This window comes from Condylura cristata, unplaced genomic scaffold (genome assembly GCF_000260355.1).
Source record: "Condylura cristata isolate star-nosed mole 26May11 unplaced genomic scaffold, ConCri1.0 scaffold00017, whole genome shotgun sequence".
Classification (NCBI taxonomy): domain Eukaryota; kingdom Metazoa; phylum Chordata; class Mammalia; order Eulipotyphla; family Talpidae; genus Condylura; species Condylura cristata.
Genome location: NW_004567118.1, coordinates 24,924,936 through 24,947,999, shown reverse-complemented (window position 1 = coordinate 24,947,999; position 23,064 = coordinate 24,924,936). Strand labels below are relative to the sequence as shown.

The window sequence follows — 23,064 nt, the reverse complement described above, 5'->3', positions numbered from 1 at the left end:
CTGTTGCCTCCAGAAATTATGATCTCTTTCTTCTTCTTGCATTTTTATCAGTTTATTTAAAGCATTTAATCCTTCATATTTTCTGTGCTCACATCTGTTTCTCAGAATTGACTGTGAGAAGCTTTGACAGCATTTATTTCTTGCCCACCTAGGTAGTGTCTATAATGCCTACAACACAGCAGGTGTGAAAAGGATTTTAAATATATTTTTAAAAAGTTATAACTATTTTTTTAAGATTTATTTATTCATGCATACATAATACCGGTGGGAGGACTCACCAGAGACAGAGCGGGAAGCAAAACAGGCTGATTGCTGAGGTACACTGTTGAGAGGAGCAGCGGGTAGGCCAGGAGAGGTCTGCCGTGCCAAGTGGGTCACCTCCAGGGCTGGGGATTGAACTAGCACTGAAGCGACTGGGCAGCATGCAGTGCTGCATCCTTATTGCGCCACCACAGAGGGCCCACTATTCTTTTAATAGAACTTTAATCACAAGACAGCTAAAGATAAGAAAGATTGATTCTATTATTTAAAATTAAGATTTATTTACATGGTATATATAAGAATGGCCTTATTTCATATAAGTTACATACTGTATATGGCCTTATCGTTTATATGCTAAATATTTAAATTTTATATTTATACATGTATTTCTCCACATAAACATCTGTAATCATACCAGTACCAAGAATGCACCTGTAATATTATTTTGCTGTTCTGTCACATTTAAATGAGAAAGACTTGATATCCTCTGTAGTGGTAGAAGAAAGTTTTAAAACATTATAGACTTCATGTATACATATTTTTATTAAATATTCTGGTAACACACACAGTTATGCATTCAAAGCTTAGTAAGATGTGTAAGCAAATTGAATACACACATGGTGGGATTTGGATTATTTTATTATTATTATTATTGCTAATAAGTATTACCTGAAATGCTGAAAATACGTAAATAGTGCTTTTGTATTAAGGAGGAAATTAATTTTAATATATATTTCTATTGTATATTTTTAAAGCTTTGTATGAAGGATTTTAACATTTTCAAGTTCTCTGTGATGTCTGGGCCATAAGTGATGTTAAGAAGTGCTGTTTTTCTTAATCTTAATGACCAGTCTTAATTTATTTTATTGGAGTTAAATACATCAGGATTGGAGTAGATAATGTGTTTGTAGATTCATGGGTGCAGAAATGGTGAGGAAGGAAGCTAAGGCATTTTGAAGCAAAAACACTAGCATAGAGACCAAATTAAGCATGAACTTTAGAGAATTATTTGTTTTTATGATTCAAGCATAGTTGGTTTAGACAGTGGTAACAGTGAGCTAGCACCACATCCAGGCAATATTCTATTTATATTGACATGTGGTCTCTCTTTAATTTTTACAGCTGTCCTATATGGTAGGCTTACAAAATTATTTCCATTTACTGAGAGAAAATTTAGGCTTACATTTGTTAATTTTCCACGTCATGGTGACTGAACTGGAATTCAAAACCAGTCTATTTGACTCTATAACCCCAGGATCAGATTGCCATCAGATGGCAAACATTGGTAAATACAGTGCCTTATAGTGTGTTTTGGTGTTTTAATTCTTTAATTTTTGCCCTAAGAGTTCCTTTAAAATGTAATGTTATGAACAGAGGTTGTAGTTAATTGTAGTGGATACAGTTGGTTGTCTGGCTACTATTTAGCTCCTTTCTCAACGCTAATGGTACCCCATTTCCAGCTTCTGTTGGTGGTGATACCTTATATAGCTCCCTTCACCAAAGAGGGCTTCTCAACACAGGGGAGCTAGCTAGCTCTGGAGGTTTCACCCTTTCTCCTCACCCTGAATGGCAGAGAGAAGAGACAGTCAGAGGGAAGTGCTATCAACTGGCATGAGGACAGGAAGGACTGCTTTCTTAGTTCAAGGTGGACCACATCTTGTGGCTTATGCTCTGGGGCTTCCTTGGGCAGGTCCAGGTCTCTAAACTGAGACTGCCTTCTCTGCTCCATCCTCACTCCCCTTCCCTGAGAGAGCGTCCTCCCTAAATCACTTTCTTGAGACTCACCCATCTCATGCTCTGCTTCTACAAACCCTATGTGGAACATTTAGATATGTGCATAATTAAATGGAATTTTTAAATAAGCTTGAACATCTTTTCATATATTTGAATCATTTGTATCTCCTATTCTGTAAACAGCTTGTCACAAGTTTTTTTTTCCATATAAAATACTGTTTTAATATAATGAAGCTTATACTATTTTTTTTTAATATCATGTAAAACACATCTCCTTCACCCACTGCTTATTGCCTGCTACATTGTTCTTCTATTTTGGATTGTTCCTTAATTTCCTTGTTTGTTTAGTCTTTCATTAACATTAAAATCAGATTGGCTAATTATATCAGAAGACTGTTGAGATTTTGTTGGGATTATAGTAAACATGTAGATAAACAAGAATGAACTCGCAATCATATGAGGTTGGATAGTCCTAACTCATGGGGTGTTTTGTTCAACCTCCTTTGTCTTTGAGTATTGTATTAAGATTTTTCTTTGCATCTTCTTTAGCTTACTCTCAGAAATTTACTTATTTTTTTGTTTTTATGGGTGTTATTACACATTCTTATTGGTTGTTTTCTATGTGTTTATTATTGATTTTTGCTCTGTGCATTTACTGTGCTTACAAATGGTAGTGTTTTTGGATTCATTCTCTAGTATGTTTCAGAATACGGTCATATCACCTATCAGTGACAATTTTATCTCCTTTCTCCCCGTGTTCATCTCCAATTTCTAGTCTTATTTAACAGTATTAATCAGCACCCCCAGAATGAGGATACATAAACATGCATTATCACTATTAGTGATCATTCTTTGATGACCTTTGGTTTAGGTAGCAATTCTTCTAGCATTTTCCTCATTGTGCATAATGCTGACTTGTGGATTGATATATATATATATATATATCTCTTTATTTTACTAATTTTCTAATAAGATAGTTGATCTAGTTTTTAACTAAAATGGGGTGAGGGGTTCAATACATCTTCAGTTAGTAAGGAAAGGGAAGGAATCAACCATCTATTCTCTCTTCCCTGTTTGACATACACCTCCTCTTTTTACAGTATTCTGATTAATTGGAATAAGAAATAATAAGAGTTTTAGAATATCACCATTTGATGGATCTGGATATTGGGAATCAGTGACTAACATCGTAAGACAAAAAATTAGTTAGTATATGCTTTCTGATGAAAAAAATTGCAATAATTACCTGTGTCTTGCCAACGGTATCAAGCCTGAATTTGGTCAAGCTTCTTAAGCCAGCGTCTCATCTATAAGATACAGAAGTCACATCTTTTCAAGTATCCTCAGTATCCCAGAAACATGGTTTCTCACAAACATATTAAACTGTATCATGAGCATGCAGTCTATAAAATTTGCATGTCAAAACCTTAGGTTTCTCAATGGATAAATTACAAGGAAAATAAAGCAATAAAAAAGGAGTCTTATAGATTTCAAGATCAGGTAGGTTTGTAGATGAGCTCGGACACATGGAAGAGCTGTTTGGATAGTACCAAAATTCTATTTTTTACTCAGATAACTGTTATAAAGCTATACTTGCAGATGCTGGAAGTTTCTAAAGTGGTATGCTAGTTAGCCAAATGTCTGGATTAAAAAGCCCCAATTAATGGTATTTTGTTCATTTTCATTAAAGTGATTTTCAACTCTGAGGTGATGCATCTGAACTTGGCGATGGAAACTGCAGAGTCAGTGCTCACCAGTCATGAAAGATGGTGCCAGGAGACTTCTGGGTAGATGGACACCATGATCCAACTTCCATTGGATCCAGCTAAGATACTGCTAGGTGGATGGACACATTGAAAATTCCATTGGGTGCTCTGTAATCAACCCCAACAACTTGTGGAGCTTATTACAGAGTATGACTCTGAGCAGAGACATTGCTTTGTTTTGATCAAGATAAAGTAAACTAGAGGGACTTTGTGAAAATCAGGCAATTAACCAAGGAGACTTTCATATTTTCCTTCATCCTGGTTCTTTAAAAGAAGTAAATTTTATAATAAAAGAGGAACAAGTGTGTCTCTAATCTTATCTCTGATCCCAGGTTGATAAGATGAGAAATCTAAGAAGAGGCTGAACTAGTAAGTCATTTAGGGTGACTCAATCTGTAAGAGTATGATCAGAGATGGCTAGGGTGTTATTTTTGACTTGAATGTCCCTGGTTGACATGAATGTGGAGGAAAGAAAGATACTGCAAAGTTATAGACTCAGGTGTATTTATGCATTACTGTGTACGTTAAAGCAAAATATTCTTTAAAGGAGAATCAACTTTTTTGGCTTCATGAATTTTGAAACTGATTTAAAAGAGATGAAATGTTAGTATGCCCTTCCTACTGGTCTGTATGCTTTTGGGGCATAACGCAAGCACAGGAAGCAAGGGGTCTCTTGCCTTGCACTGCTATTTTCAAGCTCATTGGAGGCTGAAATTCTACCTCTCCCTCAGTCACTTAAGAGAATCATTGAAGATTCAGCTGCCTGGGCCCCACTCCAGGAACAGTGAATGCAAAGATCTAGTGGAGAGTGTATAAATGTATATTTCAGAATTTTTCTCCAAGGGGTTCTTAGCCAGTTCATGTTTCAGAAGATGAACTTACTTTGTAGGAATAGATTTTGGGGCAAATAGTTTGGAATTAAGGAGGAAAGGTTGAAGTAAATAAAGATGGATAATAGGAACAACTGTTTTCCATTGATCAGAAACGAATCTTAGAAATGGTTAAAAGTGATTCCACATCTTTCCAAGCATCATCAGTACCTTTTCCCATTCTCAGGAATAGTCTGTGCTATCCAACCTTCATGTTCAGTTTTGCTAATCTCATGCATCCTACCCTAAGAAAAAAATGTTTCTAATATTATACTGCTATACTTTTGGGTGTTGGTACATTAGTAGGGGATAGTAGCTTATTTCTTTTAATGTTTATTTTATTTATTTATGCATATAAGAACTGGGGTGTTATCCAGACGTTGTAGGGGCAGATGTGTAAGAGAGGATTCACCAGAGACAGAGTGAGGAGCAGAACAGGCAGATCTACTGAAATACACTGCTTAGGGGAGTACTGGGCGACATAGGAGAGGTCTGCTGTGCCATATGGGCTAACTCCCTGGCCGGGGATCAAACTCATGCTGCAGTGGCTTTGCATAGTGTCATAGTGCTGAGACTTACTCCTTTAAGCCATTAGGGAGACCCCACAGGAATAGTAACTTTAAAGCAAATACCTTATTCTTCAATTTGGACCTTCAGGCATAGCACAGTGGGACCAGGGCTTTGGGCTTAACAAAGGGACCTTCTCAGAGATGTTCTTTGAGTAAAACAGGCCTTTTCTAATATTAAGGAAAACAAGCTAAAGAGTGTCAGGAAGATAGTGAAGAAGTCTTTTTAGTTCATCTATTAGACCAAAGTTTCCCATTGTTCTTTTTTTTTATTTATTTAAAGATTTATTTATTCATACAGACCTGGGGTGCAGGTGCGGTGAGAGGCTTCACCAGAGACAAAGTAGGGAACAGAACAGGCCAACTGATGAAGTACACTCCTGGGGGGGAGCAGCGGGTGGGTCAGGAGAGGTCTGCCATGCCATGTGGTCACCTCCCCGGGCGGGGGATCGAACTTGCACTGAAGCGACTACGGCCAGCTTGTAGTGCTGCGTCCTAGCCTGCCTGTTGTGCCACCAGGGAGGGCCTCCCATTGTTCTTATTTCATTGAAAGAGATACAGTGTGCCCATCATCCAGTTCTGTTCTATGCTTATAGTAAATTCGGGGCTAGCCAGTTCCCTTCTTGTTCCCTTGAACCCAGTGAACATTCAGACAACATAAATAATTTGCAGTTGCTACAGAGCATAATTAATCTGGGGTTATAAATATGAGATATGATTTACAGTTGAATTATGTTTCCAATTCAGAGGCACACTAGAGAGTTGAATCTTAAACTTTAAAAAATATGGGGGATCTCAGTGAGGTATCTCAATGAATGAAAGTTTTTTTTTTTTTTTTTTACATAGGGCTTAATTTTTTAACATTATTGGAAAATAACGTAGCTTTTAGTCTTAGAGATCCTTGGGTTTGAATTTTGATTTAATGTTTTGTGGTCTTAGTTAAGTTACTTAACTTCTCTGAGCCTTGGTTTCTTTTCTTGTAAGACTGGGTGAAGTGCATGTGTGTGTGAGAGAACATATTTATGTACATACATAATCTATACACATTACTTCATCAAATTGTAAGCAATCCATAATGTAATTCAAAAAGAGTCCTAGTATTGGTAATTACTATTTATATAGTATGATTTTTCTAAATGTGTAGACTAGAAAGAAGATAGATCTTTATGATCTTATTTTGAACTCCTGGTGGTCAAAACTATTAACCCAAAACTGATAGCATTTTTCTCTTCAGTCTCCAATACTCCTATTACCCTTTTAACAAGTTTATCTTTTTATATTATTTATGTGTTTAATTAATGTGTGTATTCATTAAAATAAAATCTCAGAGCCTCAAATTTCCCATATCCATGTTCCTTATCTGTAAGGGACATATTGCAGGAAGATTGTAAATTTAGCAAGCCTCCTTGGTGACTTTTTACATGCTAGAGATTCAGAATCATTCCTTTATACATTCACTCATTTGGCAACTATTTATTGAGTACCAACTCTGCCCCTAAGTTAAAGGGTTAAATATAGATGGATCCAAGTTCCTGTAGACTACTCCCTGACCCTCACACCCCTTTATTGTTCAGCAGATAAGCAAAGCCCTGGGCCACTGCAGCATCCTCCAGGCAGGCATATAGGAAGTCACAGGCATGAAAGGGCCTAATGTCTGCCAGGAACAATGATTGTTTCAGTGTAGATAGATGGTAAGGTGTGCTGGGCCAGGCCTTAGGGGAGGAGAAAATGACCCTGGAAAAGGTGGGTAGGGGGCAGGTTGTAAACAATGGTTAGGATTTAGACAGTGCCCACCATGTGTCTGGCACTTTGCTTTACAAATGTTATTTTATTTAATCAGCATAACAGATAGGTATTATTCTAACCTGACATTAGCACATCAAGCTTCTCCTTTTAATTCCAGCTGGAGCAAAGAAGCTTGGAAAACAGAAGCATTCCCAGCAGGCAGCCACATTGGGCAGCAGAAAACTGTACAAAGCAAAATGCAGATCCCAAGTCTGAAGTGTCAATTATATTTCTAACAATTGCATATGGACTTCATTAGCCAGCTAAATGGTACCTATTTTCACATCCCGCCAGCTGGACAGATTTCCAGTAGGAAACGTGAGAAGGGAAAAAGTCTAGGAATCTCAGGTTCCCCAGGGCCTTATGGAATTCGTACAGATTAAGCAAGATAAGTTCAGATCTAAACTCCCTTCTCTTCTTCCTGCACCCCTCTGTGTAGTCCTCTCAAAAATGAATAAGGCCAGAGCACCTGTATCTGTCTAGAAGGGGCCAGGGCTGTTTTTTTTCATGTCCCTTTGGGCTTCTGAGGCTGAGTCCCCCTCAGGGATGGCAGGCAGAAGCAGAAAGAATTCATTCAGCAGCAGCTCTCTCTGTGGGAAACTTGTATCTCTTTGACATGAGAGTTCTTTATTATATGCTTCCTATTACATCTTTAACACAGCTTTGTGTTGGCTTTTCCCATAGGTTAAATATAATGACGGGTAACCTAATCCTGAAGGTAACAGAATAATCTTAGAGGACACAAGGCTCTATTTAATTCTTGCCAAATGACAGAATATACTCAGACTTTGAACAGGCCTTTGCAGAACTCCAATAAGTTTTTGTGTTTTGCTGAGTCTGGAGCCAGAATCTTCCCTTTCTATTCTTTTTCCCACTCCCTGGCAGGATCTGATTTCACACCAATCGATCTGTAAGGGGATAATGGTATCACAGTTCAAGACAGGCAACCATGGAGAATTGTTTTATGTGCTTCTGAGACTCAAGAAGTTTCAGTGGCCTGGGCTAGGTCTCAGTTTTCAAGTAGAGTCTATTCCAGGATGGAAGATGGTATGGCAAAGTAGAAAAGACTTGGGCTTTGCAGTTGGCTTGACAGTTAATAAGAGCCCTGTCTCTTATTAACTGTGATCTTAGTCAGTGTCTGGGCCTCCGTTTCTTAATAAAATGATGATAAACACATACCCCTCTTTGTAGAAATTTTGCAGGAACAGAATTAAGAAAAATTGTATAGTCACATTCAGAGCGCATGAGGGGGCCTTTACTTGCTTGGCCTCATTTTAAAGAACATTTGAAAAATACCATAGTTTTATTTGATTAATTTTCCCCTACCCTAAAGTGTGTGTTGTTCAAAGAAGGTTAAATCCAGTTATATCGGGGCAGGGAAGAGTCAGGAGGAGCATCAAAAAGAAAACGACCCAAACTTGAGATTTGATGGTGTTTCAAAGGAAGAAAATCAGTGGTAGCGAATTCCAGACAGGCTGAACCACTAGGGCAAATGAGTAAAACTGCCTAGGATTAGGAAGTAGTCAAAAATGCACATTAGGGGCAACACAGAGCAAAGAAGAGTGGACAGATGAGATTGGAGAGAGAGATTTAGGCCAGGTCCTGGAGGATCATGTAGTATGCTAGGAAGTTTCACTGTGAACCTGAGTGTTACCATAGAACCAATGTGCCAATTAGGTTTGCAGTTTAGAAAATGACTGTGTCTCCAGTGAGGGGTGTGTCTTAGAGATAAATTATCTGATTTGTATTTGTTGCTTAGGGTTTATAATTCTTTGTTCTTTTCCTTGAAACTCTTCATCTGTTTTGGAAAATTCTTAGCTGATAATATGGTCAAAAATTGCTGTTGCTTTGTCCTCCCTCTGTTTTTCTGTAACTTTTGGTCTATTAGAATCTTCTCTAAATTATCCCTCCTTATTTCTTTCTGTGATTTTGTAAATTAAGTCTTACTGGGGACATTGCTATGCCCACTTCTTTGTGTATCGTCTGTGGCTTTGTGTATGGTCTTTAGGCCAGGTCCTGGAGGATCATGTAGTGTGTTAAGTTTTGCTGTGTACCTCAGTGTTAACATGGAACCAGTGAAGCTTTGTAAGGAAGTGACCCAATTACATTAGCACTTTAGAAAATGACTGGCGTCAGTGAGGAGTGTGGCACTCCAGTGACAGAGTTGGTTAGTTGCGACAGACCTGTTTTCCTACAAAGCATATTTGCTATTGGGACTATTAACAGAAAGAGTTTGCAGATCCCTGGGCTAATCTGCAATTGAGCACATCCACTGAACTCTTTATATCAGTCTACTTTTTCAGTTATGAAGTTGATTCATTTTAATAGTTTTCAATTCACTGCTTAAATTCTTTACATATGAACATATCAATTACTGTTATTTCAAAACCCTCATTTGAGTAACACTAATGTCAGAATCTCTTGGTTTGTCTTTATTGTCTTTTTTCTCTCTTGGCTCTTGGTCTTTGTGTCTAGTCTCTTGGTATAATAGTGTTATTGAGTGGTGACTGACTTATGACATATTGTAGAGACAATTTTGAAACTTTTTCCTGGATGGAGTTTCTTTAGTTCAGATAAGATTATTTCCAGCAGACAACTAACTCAGAGATAGATCAGCATAATCCTATCAGGGGTTGAACTGATAGGGAACTGTTCTTGAGTCCTGTTGAAAATTAGTATATTTTTTACCTTTACATTTTTGAGAATAGCTCTATATGAGTCACAATGAAGTCCAGAGATGTTTTCCAGGGCTCCTCTTTGTTACTGAGTTCTGGATTCTATTCTCCATTCCCTATAAGAGTTTTCTGCTACAACTAGCTACTCTGTCATTACTTGAAGTAGAAATTACAGATTTTTGGTAACTTGTAAGATGACACTATTTAGAAATAAGATTCAATCAGCAGAAATTGTGTACAGTTAAAGAATAATGATGACTTAAACCAAAGGTGCTAATAGTGAGTAAGATCTATAGATACCAACTAAGTAGGTGAAACATTGTTAACTATCAGAGAATTGCACACTAAACTATAATGAAAAACTGCTTAATACATATTGGAATGGCTGAAGAAAAACTTGGCACATTATGAAATGCTGATGAAGATGTAGGGAAAGTCTACCACTCATATGTTGCTGGTAAGAATGTAACGTGGTATGGCAATTCAGAAAAGAGTTTGGCAGTTTCTTTTCAAATTAAACATAGAATTACCATCCAATCCAGTAATTACTCTGTGAAGTATGTATCCCAGAGAGATGAAAACTTATGTTTATGTACAAAACAAGGAACATACAAGCCTTATTTGTAATAACCCCAAACTGGAAACAGTTCAGCTGTCTCTTATTAGAGATAGCCAGCCAGACCATGATACATTACTCAATAGTAAAAAAGGAGCAAATATAACTGGGTTACTTGCTTACAAAGCTTCACTGGTTCCATGATAACACTCAAAGTCCTCAATGACTGTCCAGAAAATTATGCTTTGGGGAGGAAGGAAGGTCACATACTATATAATAGTGAGAATCCTGGTTGTGGTGCTGTATTATAGTGTAGCAAAATGTAATCATCAAGGGATACTGGATAAAGAGAAAAAGACACCTCTTGTAGCTATACTTGAGTCTGTCTAGTGAAATTTTAATAGAAACAAGCAAACCAATAGCAAAGTAGTATGATTCAGGATTTCACAACCTTTTAAAAATTTCATTTATGTAGATTTTTTTATAGTACACATACTTCAAAAAATGAAAGGTACAGTATTATGTGCCTATTGTAGATTTTATTATTGTAAGTGTATTGCTCAACTAAGTATATAATCCAGGGTTTTTATTTTTATTTATACTCAAATAATTTCCTATCTTTAAATAGAAGTGTCTGTTAAAGGATATTAAATAGTCTATCGAATGTCCTGGGAGATTCATGAGCTTTCTCTAACGAACATACAAAACTTCAGACTGGATGCCAGTAGCTGCTACTGCTACCCTGTAGAAATGGACTTCTCTGCTGCCAGGCTTCTAACAGCTAGCTGCATGGGTGTGACTTCTGGCTTTTCTTATGACTTCCTCTGAACGCAGACATTTGTAGGCAACATCCCACGTCTAAACCCTTGCTACCAGGAATTCTGCATTTTCTGTCTTCTAACTTAGGAAGGTGTATTTGTTAATGTGAGAAAATGTGCAAACATGGTGTGCAGCTATAAGATATTGGATGAACACAGTAACAAATACCTGTCTAACAGTTCATCTTTAGAATAAATTTCCAAATAATAAGAGCAGCTTGTTTTTTTTCCTAAAATAATCATTATTCTTCATAGAAATAAAAGTTGAATATGCATTTTTATTGCCAAGTAGTATTCCAAGGTACTCTGCTATACACAATTTATTTATCCATCCATATTTTTAAAAAAGATTTATTCATTTATGTATACAGAATTGAGGTACAGGCTAGAGGTGTGGGGGTGAGAGGATTCACTAGAGACAGAGTGGAGAGCAGAAGAGACAGAGGTACTGGAATACACTGCTGAGGGGAGCAGGGGGCAGATCAGGAGAGGTCTGCTGCACCATGTAGGTCAGTTCCTTGGCTGGGAATCAAATTTGTGCTGCAGTGGCTGTGATAGCTTCATAGTGCTGGGCTTTAACAAACTGTTGCGTGGCTAGGGGAGGGTTCTTTTGATGGACTCTTGGGATATTTTCAGTTTTAACTAGTATGAAAGCTGCTATGGAGATTTGTATGTAGCTCTTTATGTGACCAAATACCTTTTTTTTTTTTTTAAGATTTATTTTTATTTATGGATACAGAACTGGGTACGGGCCAGAGGTGCAGGGATGGTGAGAGGATTCACCACACACACAGAGCAGGGAGCAGAACAGGCAGATAGATGAAGCACACTGCTGAGGGGAGCAGCGGGCCGGCCAGGAGAGGTCTGCCACACCATGTAGATCATCTCTGGGGCAGGCGGGGATCGAACTCATGCGGGAAGTGGCCTTAGCTTCTTAGTACAGTGCTTTAACCCGCTGCGCCACCAGGGAGGGCCCGACCAAATATCTTTTACTTCTCTTAGATAAGTACTATAGAATGATAAATGTTTAACTTTTAAGCAACTATCAATTGACCATTCCAGAGTGGTTTAGAATGTCACATTCTCTGCAAATCTTGAGAATTCCAAGTGCTCCCCACCTTTCCCAACACTGAGTATATAGTAATTTAATTTAATTTAATTTTGTTATTTTTTTAAAGATTTATTTATTCATATAGAACTGGGGTACAGGCCAGAGATGCGGAGGGTGAGAGGATTCACCAGAGACAGAGTGGGGTACAGAACAGGCCGATCGACAAAGTACACTGCTGAGGGGAGCAACGGGGTGGGTCAAGAGAGGTCTGCCACACCATGTGGTCACCTCCGGGGCAGGCAGGGCTCGAACTCATGCGGAAGTGGCTTTAGATTCTCAGTGCTGTGCTTTCACCCGCTGTGCCACCAGGGAGCTCCCAGTAATTTAATTTTAACTGTGCTATAACCTTATAGTGATTTTTTAGTTTTGAATTTGCATCTATATAAATGATGTTGAAAACCTTTTCAAGTATGTATATTTTCTACCTGTGTTTCTTTTTTTATTGAAATATCTGTTGAAATGTTTTATTAATCTTTTAAAAATATTTATTTATCTATGCATACAAGAACTGGGTGTAGGCCAGAGGTGTGGGGGATGAGAGGATTCACCAGAGATGGAGTGGGGAGAATAGTCAGATAGCAGTGAAATACACTGCTGAGGGGAACAGCGGGTGAGACAAGAGAAATCTGTTGCACCATGTTGGTCATCTCCCTGGCCAGAGATCGAACTCATTCTGGAGTGGCTGCTCATAGCTTCATAGTGTTGAGACTTAATCCCTTATGCCACTAGGGAGGACCTTCTTTTATTCATCGTTATTACACTGTTTTATTTTCTTATTACTGAATTAGAGTTCTTTATATAGTCTACGAGCAGGTATATGATCAGATAGATGATTTGTGAATAATTTCTCTTGGGCTATGACTTGTCTTTTCATTCTTCTTAACATTGCTTTTCAAGGAGCTGAAGTTTTTAATGTTGATGAAGCCTGGTTTAGCAATTTGTTCTCTTATGGACTGTGCTTTTGATGCCTTTCCTAAGAACTCTTTGCCGGACCTACAGTTTCAGTTTTTCTTGTGTTTCCTTTCAGATGTTTTGTGGTATTGTCTCTATGATTCATTTGAAATTAATTCTTATAGTGTAACACAGACACATTTTCATCATTATTACAAATTTCTATTTGTTTTGAAAAAATTACTTTTATAGCTCCCATTTGAGTTTTCTACTTTCAGTTGTTTGGCTAAGTATTTTATCAGATTTTCAAGGATGGCACCTGGTATAAGTTTACCTCAGTCCCACCCAACAAAGAATTCCTCATTTCCTCCAGGGATCCCATAAAACTGTATTCTTTCTGTTTCTACAACAGAAATCATACCCTTTACCTTCATGGTTCCTGAGGGTACTCATGGATTTTTTTTGAGCTGAAAGCAAACTAGTGTATTTTTACAAAATGGTATTCTTTCAGTTTTATTTAAGTTTTTTTTTTATCCTGTTCCCAACTTTTGGTCTGAGACAGGTTTTATAACCTGCAATATGACCTATATAGGGAGTTGTACAAATTTCATTTTTAGTGGCAGCAATAGCAACATGAAAAATTTAAGGCATTTGTTAAAAGCACCAATTTTTTTTATGTAGCTCTCATTTTCACAATGCACATTTGTAAGTTGAATTTCTGAGGTAGTCATAGGTAACTTCTTCAGTGTATCTATCTGGGTAAATGTAATTGCAAAAATGTATTTCCTCAAACAAATGTAGGTTTTGCATTATGGCCTGTGTTTGATAAAACAAAACTTTTAGGCAGTGGCTCAAATGTAAAGTAGAAATAAATCTTGCAAGGACTTATTTTTTTTTTAAAAGATTTATTTATTTATGCTTACAGAACTGAGGTAAAGGCCAGAGGTGTGGTGGGTGAGAAGATTCACCAGAGACAGAGTGGGGAGCAGAACAGACAGATCTACTGGAATACATTGCTGAGGGGTGAAGCAGGTGGTCTACCACACCATATGGGTCAGCCTCCAGCTGGGGATTGAACTCATACTGCAGTGGCTTCTAAGAGTTTCATAGTGCAGAGTTTTAACCCATTGCACCACCAGGGAGAACCCAGAAGGACTTATGTTTTTAATATCCCTAAGCAATGCAGTGTATAAATCTGTTGATACCCTGTTAATTTGCTCTGTAGTTTCAGAGAGGAGTCATTTAAAATCCCCTTACTTTTACAAAAATACAGTTAGTAGTGAAAAAAAAAGGTGCTTTCTTTCAGAAACATAGAATGATAATGACTTGTTTAGAAATTACTTCAAATCCAAATTCCTGTCTTACTCTCCAGAAGAAGAGAAGAACACTTCCTGAATGAATGAATGGTTATTACGATTATGTGATTATCTGTTTGTGAGTCCATTTGGCAAAATTACTCATAATACATGTCAGGCACTTTCATATATTATGGGGGATATACATATACATGTAGCTTAGAGTCTAGATGGGGAAGACAGGCATTATTCAAGTGATATACAAGTAAAGAATTAAAATGGAGATCAATGTTTTAATCTCCTGACTCCATTCCTGGCAGCCAGAAAAGTGTTTTTTGTTTTTGAGAAATTAATTTGATTTGAAATCTGAAAGATAACTGAATGAAGAGATGAGGGAAGTACATTACAGACAAAGGAATCAGCATGTGCAACAACACAGTGGCAGGAGGGAACAGGATCTCACTAGTCCATGAGAGAAGTTCAGTGTCTATGGAGGAAGAAGGTATAAAGCAACATAAGAAAAAGATTTCCATATTTTGGTTATTGTAAAAAGTGCTATAATGAACATAGGAGTGAAGGTTTCATGGGTGCTATGGTGGTGGGAGAACTAAGGGGACTACACCTGAGAGGGGAAATGAAATACTTTATAAAAATTAGCAATGATGCAACAAAATAAATACTACAAAAAAGATAAAGGAAAGGAAAATATTTCCAACCTAGTCAGCTATTATTCTAGACAGAGAGAGGGCCACTAAGGGTCTTCACAGAAAACCCAAAATCAAAAGCCCACAAAATATTAATATCAACCAGACATGAATGAATTATTAAAGGGACTATTTTTAAATAACACCAAAAACTCATTTAGCAGTAACAGACACTTAGTTTTTTAAATATGGAGAAAAGAAAGAGTAAAAATGAGGTCCATCACATAATACCTTTGAATGGGTATAGATCATTACATACAAGCCTCAGTATAACACTCAAACAAAAATCAGTAGAACACAGTAGGAAATTGATCCCCTCCACCAGATGTTAAAAAAAAAAATCAAAAAAGACAAGACAAACTTAAACAAGTGAGAAAACAATAACAAACTGACAATAAACATTTATATCTCAATAATTACCTTAAGTGTAAATTGAATTCACTAAGTTAAAGGTAGAATGATTGGATTATCAAAAAGAGTCTAACTTTCTTTGTCTATGGGAAATTCATCTTACTAGTAAAAACTTAAAGGCTGGAAGACAATCATATAAGTAAATGATAGTAAAAATCAAGAAAAGCTATGCTTAAGTAAGATAAAATTAGATTTCCAATTCAAGTAGGTAATAAGAGATCAAGATGGATATTGTATTATGATAAAGGACTTAATACAAGAAGAAACACACAATTAAATATGGAACACATGATAGTTCTTTAAGATAAATAAAGCAGCTATTAATAGAAGGGAAATATTGATGATAACATTATTATCAGAGGATTCTCGACTTGCAAGTCTGGACAGATAATTAAGATAGGAAATAATCATCTTAAATAGAAGCTGGACCAGATAAGCTTAATTGGCAATGGCAGAACACTACGCTCAAAACCACATCATATAGATTTTTTTCAAGTGCACATGGAACATTCCTAAGAATAGATCATATATTGGGACACAAGTCAAGTGTCCATTAAATTACAAACATTGAAATCATACTTAAGTACACTTTCTTACCATATGCCATAAAAGTAGAAATCAAAATTGGAAAAACATTAAATTCATAAATACTAGACAACTTGCTTCATGATTGCTTCTGGATTAAAGAGGAAATTAAAACATAAATCAAAAAATATCTTGAGACTAATGAAAACAAGGATACACATTATTAGAATTTATGGGTTGTAGCAAAAGTCTTTTTAAGAGGGAAGATAATTGCAAAATAGGCTTAAATTAAGAAGAAATATTTCAAATAAACAATTTTATATCATACTTAAAGCATCTTGATAAAGAGGGACAAACATGATATAAATTTAGTAGAAGAAAGGAAATAATAAAAATTAGAATGAAATATCTAGGAATTAACTGAACTAAGAAGGTGAAAGTTTTAATCAACAAAAACTATGATAAGCTACTAATGTTTATAGAACAAGATAGAAAAAGATAGATGGGGAGAATCAATATAGTCTAAGTGATTATTCTATCAAAAATGATATATAGATTTAATGCAATCCTCATTAAAATCCTAATTATTTTCTTCAAAGAAATAGCAAAAAAATATAATATTCATATGGCACCAATAAAAGACTCTGGGTAGTTAAACCAGTCATCAGAAACAAGGAGAGAAAGTGGTATCATGTTACCTGATTTTAATCTCTTCTATAAAGCAATTATAGAAATGTTAACAATAATAAAGTAATTAAAACAATGTAGTATTGCAATACAAAAAGTCACATAAATCTGGGGAACAGAATTGAAATTTGACAAATAAATTTATGTATAGACACTTGATTTATGACAGAAATGCCACAACCATACAAGTGGATCTTAGAAGACTGAATAACTACATATCAAAGAGTGAAATTGAACCACTTTTTCACTCCATACACAAAAATAAATTTAAAATGGATTAAAGACTTAAAGCAATAAAATAGAAAGAAGAAAAGATCAACGATATGTTTCATGATATCAGTGATAAATATCTTTTTGGAGATTCAATCTCCTATGGCATAGGAATAAAAGCAAAAATAAACAGTTGGGGACTATCTCAAATTAAAAATCTTTTACACATTGAAAGAAATTATTAATAGATTAAGAAGACATTCTATTGAATGGGTAAGAAGATTTACATATTATACAGGCAACAAGGAGTTAGTACCCCAGATACACACACACACAACTTTTTTTTTTATTTAACAGCAAAAAAAAAAAAAAAAAAAGAAGCTAGATCACTTACTCACCTCGAAAAAAACAAAAATGGATCGGGAGAAGCCCCGTCTGAACTCCAGTCACTGCTCGACATCTCGTATGCCGTCTTCTGCTTGAAAAAAAAAAAAAAAAAAAAAAGGCAAGCAACCAAATTAGTTAATGGACATTTGTTGGGTAGACAGTTCTCCAAAGAGGACATGTAGAAGGCCAGTAGCTGTGTAGAAAGTTGTTCACATCTCTTAATAAGGGAGATGAAAGTCAGAGTCACAATGAGCTATCATCACACACCAGTGAGCATGGCATATATTAAAATGATCCACAACAACAAGTGATGGAGGAGGTTGTAGAGAGAGACCTCTAGTACATTGCTGGTGGAAATGTGTGGTGCAGCCATTTTAAGTGAGATGAACTTATACTGAAAATAGAAAAACCATATGACCCAGCAACCCCCACTCTTGAGCATCTATTCAAAAAATATGAAGCAATCAATTAAAAAGATGATACATTTTTAAAAAATTGCAGCATTATTTATAGTAGCTAGGACCTGGAAGAAATTTAAGTGTCCATTCAAAGAGAATTAGGTCAAGAAGATACAGCTTAACCACAGAGTGGATTTAGCTATAAGAAAAATTGAAATGTTACAACTAAATGGAAGGAACTTAAGGGAATTATGCTTAATAAAGCATGTCTGAAAAATAAAAAAAATTAGTAAAGTAAGGAGTCACATGAATTATGAATTACTATAAATCACTTTTTAAAATAACACCACACCCATATGAATTCCACTCAGTGGAGTGAATGTGAAAAAATAGCCCTAGATCTCTTTTCAAAATGTATGAGGGTGGCTATATTTCAACCCACTTGGTAATCTGTGATCCTTTTTTATATTTCTAAATTTTCAGTTACTTGTGGTAGAATTCCTTAAGTATACTACTTTAAATTGGAAATGCCCGTAGAAATGTTTGTGAGTACTGATTCTAAAAGTAATTTTATTAACCTCATTAAACTGTAAATCAGAAAAGGTGGGAAAAGAAAAGTATGAACCTGGTTTCATATTTGAATATATTTTGAGTAACATGGTAGCTTTTTTCTTGGTTACTATCAAAAAAGAAAATCAGTTTCCTCTAAAATATTTATTACTTTGTTTGAAGTAGCATACATTCTACTAGCATCCAGAACTTTTTGCTCTTGCAACTGTCTTGCTGGAATTAATAAAGTGTTGATTAAAAACCTTGTTACTTAATACATTTAGTAAACTTAATCTGCTTTTTGGAAATGTAATCACTTTCATGTTACTAGCTGCAGGGACAGAGACAAAGCTGTGGCTAATTACTAATAACTTTACAAAGCTGATATTGAATTTCTAATGTGTCCCAAATGCCCATTTTCTCTGATTAGTTCCCCTGTCCCACTGGTTAAGCATGCTACTAACTTGGAGAAAGACTTTATATCTAAAATCCTAAGGTTTCAGAAAAACTTGAAACAGTAACAGATTCTCTGCAGTGCTGCTGCAACATCTGGATGATACAAAGGGTAGTGATGCTGGCTAGTAGATTGACCAATGGCGTCTTTCCATTCCACCTGCTGCAGGATGGCTGACTCCCAACTGCTGAGGAAAGAGTAGGAAAGGGGGTTAGAATTGCCTTGTAAAACAGGCCAACCTGGTTTAAATCTCAGCTCTCGTCTCTTTGTTTGCAGTCTCTCCTGAGCCTCAAAACTATATTTCTAACTGCCAAATACCCAAATATTTCCTAAGTTGCAAAGGGCAAAACTATCTATCTGAAAGAATGTATTGAAAGTTGGTACCCAGAGACTGAGGTTTTAAACTGAAAACAAGTCTTTGAACTGTCCCAGGAGGAGTAGCCTGGGAGTGAAGGCAGTATAATTAAGGCATCCAATTAAGTTGGTGTTTATTGGGGAAATCTCTGACTTCTGAGTACCTCACTCTGTATGTCATGCAATCTCATACTGAGAAAAGCATGCTGGAATCATTACACTGCACATATGAGTCTCACTGGTAGAACAAGGTCTAAAGGCAGGACAAAAAGATCATTTTCCCCTGAAATCTGCCTATCTCATTAGCCTTTTCATGGGTGATATAACTTCTCCTTTCCTCTAAATATGCCCTGGCCCCATGGCTATTACTACTAAGCATACCATTTCTATTATTGTTATAAATTATGTGCCAGGCCCCTGGAGACTCTTGTCCCAAGTTACAAATACTTAATTGAAGATGAACTATTATATGACCTCCCAAGGAAAAATGAACTTGAGGAAGTAAAGCTAACAGATTATTTATAAGCCATTAATCCATCCAACATGTGTAACATAGGTAATTCCCATAAAGTGGAGTATAGAGTTTTTATGAATTATTCCTAAATTTAAACCACAAGTATATTTCTTTTCAAATAAACAAGACTACCACGTTAATATTCTAATTTTTAGTAGTGGTTCTAATTTTTCTTACTTTTGCTAACTTTTCTAGTTAAATGTGTGAATTGTCCTTACTTTTACTATTAATTTTTAGATTTTCTGTGGCTTGGAATCTGAAATGTAAATGGAGCTAATTTTGGCCCTGTTGATTATATAACAAAGATATTCTGAATTTATATTGTCATATATTTTTGTATGTCTCTGAGGTACTGGGATTGGAATTTGATTAAATTACTACCAGATGAAATTGGGGGTCTTATCAAGATCCTGAAAAATCACTTTCATCAAATAACCAAATGAACTCTGAAACTGTATACAAAATATCCATTCAAAATAGTTACTTAAATAATGAAACTTGTATCTTTACTCTGATCACCAACTACCATATTAAAAGTGTTTTTTATTACTACTGTTATAAATTAAACTGTGAAGTCAGTATACCTAACTAAAAATTAATGATAATGGAGACTGCATTTTTCCCCCTTGAAATTTTAAGAAGAAAATTTCTTGACAGAAAAATGACTGAAAATATTTGTTGTCAGCTGACCTGCTTTAGAAGCAATATTAAAAGAAGTCCTTCTAGGCAAAGAGAAATAGAAACAGTAGCTCAAATCCATGTGAAGGGAATTTAAAAATTAAGGGAGGGGAGGAAGAGGAATCAAAATAAGACAGGGAAGAGCACAAGCACTATGGTGATGGGTCGAGGGTGCTGTGGTGGTGGGAATTTTGGGGGACACTACCCCTGAGAGGAGAAAGATTCCTTGAGCAAAAAGAAAGAATGGCATAAAATATATATACATGAAATTTAAAAAAGGTTAACATAAAATTTTGTATAAAAGACATTTCATTCATTTTCTCTTAACTTTGTTAAAGATTAATATAAAACTACATAAAAGAATAAGTGTGACTTTTTTGAGTTTATACAATGTATGTGATAATTATACCCCAGAGGAGTGGGGGAAGGAAATGGAGATATTGATAGATTAGGGCAAAGTTTTCTATATTTTACTTCAATTAGGTTATATTAATTGCAACTAGATTGTGATTAAATGAAGATGCATATTATAACCCCTAGAGGAACTACTAAAAATTTTAATTATATGTCATTTTAAAAAGACTAGAAAGTAAAATGTAGCTATGCAACCAACATTAAAAGCCCTCTAATAGGGAAGAAAGGAAAAAAGCACTAGACGTGTAGCAAAGATAATAGCACCACAGCCGATATAAATTGAAACACACTGATAATTCTATTAATATGTGGATTAACTAAACTATCCAATCAAAATGCAGAGCTTACCACAATTGTTAGACAAGAAGGAAAACAAAACTCAAATATATACTTTTATAAGAGACACTTGTTATATTCAAAATTTAAAGGTAAAGTGATGGGAAAAAGAAATACTAGGCAAGTATTAACAGTAAAAGTTCTGAAATAACTCTAATAGTAGACAAAATAGACATAAATATTAAAAATAGAACTATTGACAACAGGGACATATTTTATGGATTAAAGGATAAATTCGTCAGAAAGATAGGACCATTTTAAGTGGATGCATACCTAAAAGAGAGCCCCAAATTGACACATTAAAACTGATAGAAATGAAAGGATAGTAAAAGCTTAACAATAATAGACTTTACTCTCCCATTCTTAATTCTTAATAAAACAGCTAAGTAGGAAGTCAGCAATGAGTTAGGAAATTTGAACAACACTTTCAATTACCTTGACCTACTAGACACCTATTGAAAATTCCACCCAATGACAACAGTACACACTTTTCTTGTCAAGTGAAAATGGAACATTCTAGCATAGGACAGATCTTTTGCTAGGCTACAACGTGATTAATAAATTTAAAAGGATTCAAATATGAAAGTATGTCCACTGACCACAATGAATTGTACAGCAATGGAAAACTATAGTGGACTGAAAATGAGAAATCTAACACTTACTTACAAACAACCCAGGAATAAAGAAGAAACTACAAGCTGTCCAATGGAAAAATCAAGATTGCCACAAAGGATCCTTGCAATATAATTAAATAAGATGTGCAGAAAGGATGACTCTGTTGATTGCAGATTGGTTCCCTTCTAAAGGAGACATTTGGAACTATGGAGCCTTCCTTCAGACTTGGGAAGACCCAGTACACAATGATAAATGTAGTGGCTGTTGTGATGAAAATGATCCAGTTGATGTACATGAAATTGCAAGCAAGAGATGAAATAATCAGTGAAAGTTCCAGGCATATTGACTGTGATCGATGAAGGGGAAACTAATGGGAAAGTCACTGCAATTAATGTGGATGATCTTGATGCAGCCTAGTTATAATGATAACAATATGTCATTAACATCATTTTTAAAATGATTGAAACTTGGTTACCTGGTAGCTACTGTGGGCTGGCTTCTCAGGTTATAAAGTTCTTGATAGAAAACCTCTGTCATGCTTCTTGATAGAGAGCTAGTTTGTTTTCAATGCAGAATTTTTTAAAAAAAGTATTTTGCAATTGATATTAATGACTATTAGAGAGCATATGTGACCAGGAAGACTGATGGAAAAAGTCAGTTGCATGAATACCACGGTGTCTAAGAATCCCTTCAAATATAATCCTGATGCTGCCAAGGCCATTGTGGATCCTGAACCATTGTGGATGTGGTAAGTGGTTTCATTGCCAGAAAAACTAAGAATTTTTCTGAAATACTGGCTGATTGTGCTGCATCATCTTTATCTGGAAGCCTTAGATGCAAAAGTAGTAGCTTTGCAGGGATTTAAATTTATAGTTTTAAGTAAAAAGAACTAATCTAACTAAAGCAAATTATGCTTTGACCAATCCAATATATTCAGACTATTAGTCTTCTAAAAGCATTTAACATATCTCAACTAAAATAACATTTAGTACACACTTAAATATCAGAGTAGTTGTAATTTGGATGTCATTTGTGAATAAATGTAAAGGTAAGTACATATAAGATGTTTGTTTTCCATGTGTTAGGAAATTAATTTGTTGAAGAAAACAAACAAAACAACAAAATCTTCAGATTCTGTGTAGAACTTAACAAGTGTATCCTAAAATACATATGGGAAAGCAAAGTACTGAGAACATAACAGAAATGGTTTTGAAAAATAATAGATTTGGAGTACATATACTATCCTATTTTAAGGCTACTATCAATGTGTAGTAATTACCTTAGTGTGTACCTGGTATAGAAACAGGCACTACAGATCAATAAACATCTTTGAGAATTCAGAAGTAAACCTTTACTTTTATTCTATGTATTTTTTTTTTGCCAAGTTAAGTCACTGATCTTTTAAGCACTTAGTGCTGCTGGATAAAATTTAAAACCTATAGGCAAAAAAACCCCTATGAATTAAGATGCTAACCTTATACCATAAACAAAGATATAATCA

The 23,064-nt window shown here is 35.5% G+C and overlaps 1 pseudogene; it reads left to right on the top strand.

Annotated features, from left to right (window-relative positions):
* Nucleotides 1-1,464: 1,464 nt before the first annotated feature.
* LOC101634168 lies at nucleotides 1,465-22,315 on the top strand (annotated as a pseudogene).
* The last annotated feature ends 749 nt before the right edge of the window (nucleotides 22,316-23,064 follow it).